Here is a 10858-nt window from a genome sequence, read left to right as displayed (position 1 = left end):
TAACTGAACGCTGCTTCTCCTTGTTTAGTTTTGACTCTGGGGACAGAAAGCAGACCTGCCCCAGACGACCTGAGAGGTCTGGATGGTTCGTAACGAAGCAGAAGATCAGAAATGTATTTTGGCCCTAAACCATTTAGTGCTTTATAAACTAACAGCAGGATTTTGAAATCAATTCTTTGACATACAGGAAGCCAGTGTAAAGACCTCAGAACTGGAGTGATGTGATCCACCTTTTTGGTCTTAGTGAGGACTCGAGCAGCAGCGTTCTGAATCAGCTGCAGCTGTCTGATGGATTTCTTAGGGAGCCCTGTAAGGACACTGTTACAGTAGTTGAGTCGACAGAAGATAAATGCATGGATAAGTTTTTCCAGGTCTTCCAGTCCTTTAATCCGTGATATATTCTTCAGGTGATAGTATGCTGACTTTGTAATTGTCTTAATGTGGCTCCTCAAATTCAGGTCTGAGTCCATGACTACACAAAGATTTCTGGCTTGATTTGTGGTTCTTAACATTACAGATTGAAGTCGAGCACTGACTTTCAATCGTTCCTCCCTGGCTCCAAAAACAATAACTTCAGTTTTATCTTTGTTCAATTGAAGAAAATTCCGGCACATCCAGCCGTTGACCTGCTCAATACAATTACTCAGCACCCGTATGGGATCATAGTCCCCTGGTGAAATGGTTATGTAAATCTGTGTGTCATCTGCATAATTATGGTAACATATTTTATTGTTTTTCAGAATCTGAGCCAGTGGAAGCATGTAAATTTCAAACAGAAGAGGCTCCAGAATGGAGCCTTGGGGAACTCCACATGTCATTTTTGTCAGCTCAGATGTGTGATTACCTATAGATACAAAGTAGCCCCTGTCCTTTAAGTAGGATTCAAACCATTTTAGTACTGTGCCAGAAAGTCCAACCCAGTTTTCAAGTCTGTCTAGTAATATGTTGTGGTCGACCGTGTTGAATGCAGCACTGAGATCCAATAATACTAGCACTGAAATTCTACGACTGTCAGTGTTTAAATGGATGTCATTGAAGACCTTAACAAGACCCGTCTCAGTGCTGTGGTGTGGTCGAAAACCTGACTGGAAGACATCAAAACAGTTATTTAGTGTCAAGAAAGCATTAAGCTGTTGAAAAACAGCCTTTTCAATGATTTTACTTAAAAATGGGAGATTTGATATGGGCCTATAATTGTTCATTAGTGAACTGTCTAGATTGCTCTTTTTTAAGAGTGGCTTAATGACTGCAGTTTTCAGGGCCTGTGGGAAAAAACCTGAGAGGAGAGACATGTTGACAATTTGTTGTAGATCTGAGGCCAGGCATTTAGAAACATTTTTGAAAAAACCTGTTGGCAGAATATCAAGGCAGCATGAGGAGGATTTCAGATGTTGTATTATGTCCTCCAGGTTTTTATGCTTAATAGAATAAAATTGTCTCATGCTATTTAAATTGTTTTTGAGTGGACATAGGGGCAAGACATATCCTGTTACTGGCATGGAGGCACTGATTGCTTGTCTAATTGTTTGAATTTTGTCTGTGAAGAAGGAGGCAAATTCATTGCAGGCCCTGGTGGATAGAAGTTCAGAGGCTACAGACACAGGAGGGTTGGTTAGCCTGTCGACAGTAGCAAACAGGGCACGTGCATTATTAGTGTTTTTGGTGATGATGTCAGAGAAGAAGGACCGCCTTGCATTTCTCAGCTCTAAATTATAAATGCGAAGTCTCTCTTTGTAGATGTCATAATGAACCTGGATATTTGTTTTCCGCCACCTGCATTCAGCTTTTCGACACTCTCTTTTTTGAGTTCTAACCAGCGTGGCATTTCTCCATGGAGATCTTCTCTTACCAGAGACCACCTTCACCTTGGCTGGTGCAATGGCATCAATAACATTTGTAATTTTAGAATTGAAATTATCTACAAGCTCATTCACTGAGACCTGTGAGAGGGCGGGTGTCGAGGAGAAAGCCTCAATAAATTTTTCACTAGTGTTTTCAGTTATGCCGTTTTGTGATTACCTCTGTTTGTACATTTGTGTGCACGCAGATAGCACTCTCAAAGAAAACACAGCAATGATCAGAGAGAGCAACATCAGTCACCACAACCTTGGAAATGTCCAGACCCTTGGAGATGACTAAGTCCAAAGTGTGCCCCTTTTTGTGTGTGAGCTCTGTCACATGTTGGGTCAGTCCATAATTATCAAGAACACAACACAGTTCTTTAGTCCCTCTGTCCTGGGGGTTGTCAACATGGATGTTAAAATCACCAACAATAATCACACAGTCAAAGTCAATACAGATTATAGACAGCAGTTTAACAATGTCATCAAAAAAGTTTGCACAGTATTTAGGGGGCCTGTAGATATTTAGAAAAATAGCTGAAGAAGAGGAATTCAGCTGAAGAGCCACATGTTCAAAAGAAGCAAAATTCCCATAAGACTTCTTTTTGCATTGGAGGGAGTCATTAAACAAAATGGCAACTCCACCTCCTCTCTTATGCACTCTAGCTTCACTCATAAAACTGAAGTTGGGAGGGGTAGACTCGATAAGGACAGCTGCACTGTTATCTTGGTCCAACCAAGTTTCAGTTAAAAACATGAAATTAAGATTGTGAGTTATTATAAAATCATTGATTAAAAATGTTTTTCCTGCCAAAGACCAAACGTTTAACAAAGCTAATTTTAGTGTGTTAAAAACATTATCTGGCCCACTTTTTTCGACAGGCTGCGGCTGATGAGGAATTAATACTAAATTTGCAGGATATAGTGAATGCTTCCTGTTTCTTAACACATTCACCATGCTTCTTCTGTTACCTGTCAAGACAGGGATGGAGTAGACTACCAGCACACTGGGCCCCAGCTTGTCCTGGGAAGAGTCATGAGTGCTATTTTCCTTGTATCCTGGACCCAGCACATATCAGACAGAGCTTACTGGGCTTTTTTGCCATTGTGGAGCGGGAGGACGGGTTGGGCGCTGTATTTGTGACACATGTGTCAAACCTGGAGGACTTAGAACCAGTAGTGGAGGTGGATGGTGAGGGGGGTTTATGGTAGAAAAAATGGGAGTGGAGCGAGGGAAGGTGCGGGGAGTAAATTTTGTCCCAGCTCTAACCAGGTCTTGCATGTGATCAGTGAAGTCCAACAGGCCTTAAAAAGATGTCTGCGGTCCCACAGAAAGTAAAAGTATTCGATGAAATGCACTGAATGGACAGTACATGCCGTTGAGAGCCACGTGTTCAATGCTATCAATCTGCTGGATCTCTCAGCTCCTCTTCGGATTGGCGGTATAGGGCCACTGATAAACACCTCAGCATTCAAAGAGTTGACCGTGTTCAACAGATTATTAAAATCCTCTTTCAACACTTCAGACTGTTGCTTCACAACATCATTGGTCCCGATGTGCAGTATGATGTTTTTCACAGTAGGATGTTCAGCCACGATATGCAGGATTCTTTCTGCCAAGTCAGACACCGTATCCTTCGGAAAGCAGAGTATTTTGGTGTTCTTACTGCACATGCTTCTTACATCGTTTACAGCAGAGTCACCCACAATCACAGTTTGAGGCCCAGTCGTTAGCTTTCCCTGCGGCCTTTTACTTTCTGATTTACTCTCAGTCCTTACCCTTCTGTGTGAGGACGGGAGGTTATCCAGGTCATCAGACGGAGATCCAGGGTCCTGCAAAAGTGGTGAAAATCTGTTCTGCTGTTGCACACTCGGTTGTTGGGGAGGTTTGTTGCTAACTCTCCCTTTCGCAGCTGTCTACGGCTGTGTCCTACCAAGAACAGGGGTTGAAGAGGCGCTCTGCCTGGATGATAATGCAGGCCAGCCAGTCGCATCACAAATCTTAGGGCGCTGGGTTCTGCCTGTTACTCGTCCTCCCATTTCCCCAGGAAATGATTTACTCTTAGGCTTTGCACCAAGAGCGTTCCAGGGAGGACTCCCACTTTCAGATTTATTACCCAGTACACAGGCCTGCTGCTTCTTGGTAGTCTTGTTGGTGCTGTTTTGGGTCCACGGTAAAGTGGTGTCATTCCCACATAGTCCATTCACTTCCACATTCACTTCTAACCTGTGGATCTTGGTTTCCAGCACTGCAATTTTCTGTAGAAGTTTGTAGAAGTCGTCCGTGGAGAAGGGGGGCATCTTGTTGCTAATTAGCATTAGCTATAACTCCAGTCACTGCAGTACAGGCTAGTGCTATTGATAGGCCGCACTCGCGTAGCACTGAGATCATAAAAGTTTGGCAAGTATGGCAAGAGCCAACTTTATCTGATAGTCCCAGTGATTTAAAAGTATCCAAGAGTTGCTGATTTCTAGCAGGAAAAAAAGAGAGTTTAAGCAATAGAATGCAAGCAGAGGCAAGAGCAAGCAGCAAAGCGTCTGCACTGTAAGAAAGCAATCTAGTGTATGCTGTCCAATGCAGTGAGGAATGCACAGACCTGTATATTGGGGAAACTAAACAACCACTACACAAATGCATGGCTCAACACAGAAGGGCCAACTCCTCAGGTCAAGACTTTACCTACATCTGGAGGATAAAGGACAGTCGTTTGAGAACCACCAGGTGCACATTTTAGACAGAGAAGATGGATGGTTTGAAAGAGGTGTCAAGGAAGCCATCTACACCCGGGTTGAGAAACCGTCGTTGAACAGAGGAGGGGGCCTACGCCACCACTTATCCCCCACTTACAATGCGGTCTTTTCATCACTTCCCAGGAAACTCAACAAACGTAACCTATTCTCAGGTGAAGATGCCAACGATGGTCGTTCAGTCTTGAGTTCAGTCTTCAGCCTCGGGTAGTCCTAATGACCATAACGACTGTCGTTATTACAGCCAGGAACACTAAAGGCTCGTGCAGACTACACGACTTTCAGCGTCGGCCGATGGCCGTACCGTTCACACTACACAGCTTGCCATCTTGTAACGGGAGTCTTGACGTTGTCACCCGACACTGGTCCCCAAACCACGTTTTGTCAAGAAAACACACGTGAAACAGGAAATGACACGAACCTACAGACAAAACAGCTGTTTGTTATTATAAAGATACCAATTATAAAGACAAAAAATATGGGTGAAAGAATGGATTAGCACACGCAGGTAGCAGGGATTGTCTGAGCTACAGAGAGAGCTGGATGTGAGTAAAAAGTGTTTTGCGGTGAAAAAGTAGCTGCCTGCTCTCACTGGCTGAATGTGGATGTCGAGTCGGCCGACTTCTCCAGATATTTGGCACGCTAGATATCTGGCAGACGTCGGCGATGTGTCAGAAATGTGACGGGAAGCCGTTTTGACGCATCATTGAGTAGTTCACACATAACGACTGGCGACCGCCGATCAACCCGATTTACTCCCGATCACAGCCTGACGGTCACCGAGCTCGGCGAGCAGCAAATCAGGCTAAAAATCATGGAGTGTGAACTAGGCCTTATGAACCAGCGGTATCGATGATACTGGCAAATGACCCCACTGAGGTTAAATAGCTTAGTTTCCCTACCAGTCAATCAGAACGGAAGAAGTCCTTTGGATGAGGGACGAAACGTCTTCTAGTATCTTCAACCAAGTCCAGTTGCCCTTGACTTTAACCTTGGATAACTATGCCCTGGATGACTGAGAATCTTCACAGACAAGTCTTACTAGTATTTTTCTGGACAACAACACAGGGGTAGATCCACGGTATTAGCCTAATATCGGTTCACACAGGATTATCGCTGTATTAGCTGTAGTAAGAGATGCACAGATTACATTTTTCATAGCTGATTCCAATTACTGATTTTTTTAAAAGGTCTGACCTTCTGATACTAATTTAGGCCGATTTTCTTTCTTTGTAAGAACTATAATTGACAGCATACACAAACGTTTTTGTAACTTTTTATTGGAAAAACCTATTTTTATTAGAATTCTTGGGAAATTTTATTGTCATCAGCACAAGTATAAATGTTGGCTATTCTCACTGGGGTCCATTCGATTGGATTGTCATAATGAAACATTGATTATTAAATAACATTCGTTTTTTCACTGGAAGGTGCTGTTATAGCCTACAATCTAACTGAAAATAAACTGCAGTAGCCTATAAACTAGGCTATCTTTAAATATATTTTACTTAAAAATATTTGAAAGAACACATTGTCGTATTTCTAATCTCACCATTTTAATTCTACTTAATTCCCCACCTCATTTTTGTGTTTAATCACAAACAACAGTAAACCGCTCACCTTGCTTTTCCCTTCAGACACACATGCACACACCTGTGTGTGTCTCTCTGTATCTGTAGGCTATTTGTCTGCTCTGACTTTATTTATCAGCAGTTTTATAAAAGACAACTCGCGTTTCCTACTTTCCACCCGCAATTCCGTTTTCACAGCAGCATGAGCCGCATGTGGAGGAGGCTTGTTGTTAATTACCGATCGAGACCCATCACATCGTCACCAACAACTGTGTTCACTGTTGCTTTACCTGGTCCCTGCTTTAAAATATCCATCTTTCTGTGTGTTTCTCTGCAGATGTGGGCCTAAATAGTGAGCGCTGCGTCTTCATCACGCTAGTTCAGGGATTTTCAAAGTGTGAGGCGTTCCTCCTTAGGGGGGCTCCAAACAGTTTAAGGGGAGGCACAGTGAATGGAAGTAAAACAATATTACAAAAATGATCACATAAAATAGCCTACATGTGTGAGAGTTGCGAACTGTTTTTTCCCCCCATCAGTCAGAAACTAATGAATGCCTTAGGACAGATCTTTTTAAAAACTATTTGGTGTAGTCAGAAGTTATGTCAAACAGCAATATTAGGCTATTTTGGCTCAAATGTTGAGTGTCTCTGGGATCAAATAATATAATCACGATCCCATTGGCATCCAGGAATTGAGCGAAACTTACCAAGTAAACTAAAGATGTGGTAGGGAGGGCACCGTTTCCCAAGCTTTGTCTGAAGGGAGGCCCGCAGTCTCAGACTTTGAAAACCCCTGCTCTAGTGAATAGCTGTGTTTGGCTGTGACATGAGGTTACTGTCTGTGCACACGAAACACAGCTCTGTGCAGCGTGTTTGTAACGTTCAAAATAAACGGCAGAAAATTGGATATTTGACACTGCTCTGCCCTGGTCACCGGTCATCAGAGTAATCAGCCTATTTCAGGCCCTGTCTACACGAACACGGGTATTTTCATAACCGTGACTTTTTCTACGCGGTTTGGCCGTTCGTACACACGGAAACGCAGCATCGGGTCACTGAAACCGAACATTTTTGAAAACCCCTGCCAAGGTGAGGATTTTAGGAGTTTTTGCCTTGCGAGGTCAGCGTGCGCCGCTATCTGCTGTGTTTGATGTGAGATTGTGCGCCACTGCCTGCTTTGTTTACAATTTTATTAGGCTCTGATTGGCCAACGTGTGTTTACGTTTAGGGCCATATCGCCGCCAGGTGGTTTAGAATGCTCTTGACTGCGCTTGATAGCGCGTGTTTGTGTTTTCATGTGGACGGAGATTTTTTTGTCCGTGTCCGTGTGGACTAGGCTGCAGTCCCCAGCTGATAAATCCGCGCATCTCTAGCTGTAGAGGATGACTTACAATCCAACAAGCTATTAAACAAGCTACTAAACAAGCTAGGTAATGTTATAATAACATAGTGGGCTCATGGAAAGCATCATCTGTTTTAAAGACAAACGAATAAGTTCATCCGATGTTTCAAGTGAATAAAACAGCCCTGCCAGCCTACTTAACATCACTGCAGCTCCCCAACTACTGAAGGATTCAAACTGGTTTTCTCACACCGGACTCCTGTGAAGTGAAGAGGGAAAGCAGGCAGTGGACCAAACCACTATCAGGCAAGGGAGGGGAGACTCAAAATGTTTCTAAACTGAAAACGCACTTTTATTGCCCTGTTTGTGTTTGTATTGTTTTACTAATTATTCTAAGTATATATCATTATATTATTTAATGTTTTTGTTCTGATCCCTCCGTGATTTCCACCTATGTAAATGGCCATCCTTTTAATTAACACAGTGCACTGCTGAGGGTTTAAGTGTGCATAAACTTGCCAAAGAAACATAAGTTTGTGTCATGCACCACCACGCGCCTGAAAAGCTTTGAGAGCGGAAGTCGGATATTTCAACTTGGAAATTTCCCAGTTCCTACCGGTCTGGAATGCGGCATTACACTTTACATCTGGTTTGTTAAATACACACAAGTGAAATTTATATATGGCAATTTAGATTTATGGGTGGTCATGTGTGAGGCAGCTTCTTAGCTGAGAGCAGTAACTTCCTGGCTTTTGTTTTTGTACAGATTAAATGTGTTTAGTGATGCTGGAAGGCTGATTTTATTACCCTTTTAGACTGAGCAAAGCTAAATGACTCACCTGTTTCCTATCTTTATGCTTAACTAACCGGCTGTTATAGTCACCATCCAGACATGAGTTGTGCCAATCTTTTCATGTAACTGCAAGAAGTAAACACATCAAATGGAGATTAAAAGTTAGGGTGATCATACAACTGTCTTTCCTTTACTATACTACATGAATGGCATACAAGTTATTTCTATGATCATGATGCTAAGGGAGAAAATGTAGCCTACAATATTTAAGCTATGCAAATAAGCAGCTGCTGATTTATAAAATCCACCAAACCTAAGATGGGGAAATGTATTTCTTTAGTTCACAGTTAGTTTAGTTGTGTTTTAATATTCATCTTGTTTGTAATTTTTTACATCTTGCTGGTTTTTGGATTCCTTTTGAAAGAGATGGCACTAAAAAAAGATGTTTCATTGACAAGAATAGAGAGAGAGGAATGAATGGGGTTGATGTACAGAGGGCAGAATATGTGAGGTCTGTTTGAAAAGTGTCTTCATTTGAGCAGGTGGTTTGAACTCTCACACTCACTCCACCTTCTTATCATACACTTTTACGTGTAAACACAGAAGAGGGGTGTAATGGGGGCTGAAGAATGTGATTAATAATTAGGCTGCAGGTTTTCCAGATCTATAAAAGACCCTCTGTGTCCTGCACACAGGTAGTACAACTAAGTTATCAGTTGAAGCCTGAACTGTTCATCCCTCAAAAATAAATGTTTTGTTCACTGAGTTCAGGAGCATTCTCCTGATGTAAAGCTGATTGTTTCAATAATCATCTGTTTGTTCTCAGCAGGTTGTGGTGATAAGATGGAGGCCATGCAGGTGATTTCCTTGACTCTGCTGTCTGTTCTCACTGCCAGTGCTCAGATCCGGACGTCCAGCAAATGTCCCAAACCCGCTGTTCAGGCCAACTTTGATGCTACCAGGGTGAATACTAAACTCTTTATTTTTTCCTTGTCTTTCCTTTGCTACTAAATCATATTTTACCAATATTGCCTCTTTTGCAACAATTAAATGTCCAGTACCTACTCAGTTTTATTAGTGCGTGAAATCCTGTGTTTCTTCTGCAGTATATTGGAAACTGGTATGAGATCCAAAAGCTGCCAGCAGCCTTCCAGAAAGCTGAGTGCAGCACTGCCACCTACAGCCTGAAGTCCGGGAGTCATTGAGGTCCTCAACAGAGAGCTGCTGTGAGTACATGCTACCCAAATGTCTACAGTTTTAATGTACTCTTTAAGAATTACTGCTTAAACCATACATTTTTTGGAACTATAACACCTCATTTTCAGTGAAAAATCTTTTTTAATTCCTCTAAATTTGTGAGTAATTCCACACAAAACAGCCCTGAGATGCAAGTGTTTTCACACAGGACTGTCTATTGCTTTTGCATTTTTAAAGCCATGTTGTAAAAATGTTTTACCTTTTTAATGCATCAGGTGAATTGAATGTGCCTAATTATACACAGGATCACAGACTGATCTTTTTATACGGTTTGAAATTTATGAAACAACAGCATTTAGTGGGGAAAAAGGAGGATATACTATACGTACATTGCAACTTCAAATTAGGAAACACGTGACATAAATAAATAACTGTTTACGTATTTCAACTTTGTTTTTTATCGTGATGATGGAACAATTAATTTTATCGTCGGCTCTTGCCAAAGTCAAGAACCCTGCTGAACCTGCCAAACTTGAGATTTCTTTCTTTGAAAGTAAAGAAGTAGTATTCATTATAAATATACAGTTTTCTCACATTCAAGTTCAGTCAGTCTTTATACAGTGAGGAAAATAAGTATTTGAACACCTATTTTGCAAGTTCTCCCACTTAGAAATCATGGAGGGGTCTGAAATTGTCATCGTAGGTGCATGTCCACTGTGAGAGACATAATCTAAAAAAATAAATAAATCCAGAAATCACAATGGATGATTTTTTAAACTATTTGTATGATACAGCTGCAAATAAGTATTTGAACACCTGAGAAAATCAATGTTAATATTTGGTACAGTAGCCTTTGTTTGCAATTACAGAGGTCAAACGTTTCCTGTAGTTTTTCACCAGGTTTGCACACACTGCAGGAGGGATTTTGGCCCACTCCTCCACACAGATCTTCTCTAGATCAGTCAGGTTTCTGGGCTGTCGCTGAGAAACACGGAGTTTGAGCTCCCTCCAAAGATTCTCTATTGGGTTTAGGTCTGGAGACTGGCTAGGCCACGCCAGAACCTTGATATGCTTCTTACAGAGCCACTCCTTGGTTATCCTGGCTGTGTGCTTCGGGTCATTGTCATGTTGGAAGACCCAGCCTCGACCCATCTTCAATGCTCTAACTGAGGGAAGGAGCTTGTTCCCCAAAATCTCGCAATACATGGCCCCGGTCATCCTCTCCTTAATACAGTGCAGTCGCCCTGTCCCATGTGCAGAAAAACACCGCCAAAGCATGATGCTACCACCCCCATGCTTCACAGTAGAGATGGTGTTCTTGGGATGGTACTCATCATTCTTCTTCCTCCAAACACGGTTAGTGGAAT

At 42.1% G+C, this 10858-nt stretch overlaps 1 pseudogene; it reads left to right on the top strand.

Annotated features, from left to right (window-relative positions):
- Positions 1–8039: 8039 nt before the first annotated feature.
- Positions 8040–10858, top strand: part of LOC123972803 — a 4212-nt pseudogene continuing 1393 nt past the window's right edge.

Source organism: Micropterus dolomieu, linkage group LG06 (assembly GCF_021292245.1).
Source record: "Micropterus dolomieu isolate WLL.071019.BEF.003 ecotype Adirondacks linkage group LG06, ASM2129224v1, whole genome shotgun sequence".
Taxonomy (NCBI): domain Eukaryota; kingdom Metazoa; phylum Chordata; class Actinopteri; order Centrarchiformes; family Centrarchidae; genus Micropterus; species Micropterus dolomieu.
The sequence above is the reverse complement of the archived record's forward strand: the minus strand, read 5'-3'. Positions and strand labels throughout refer to the sequence as shown.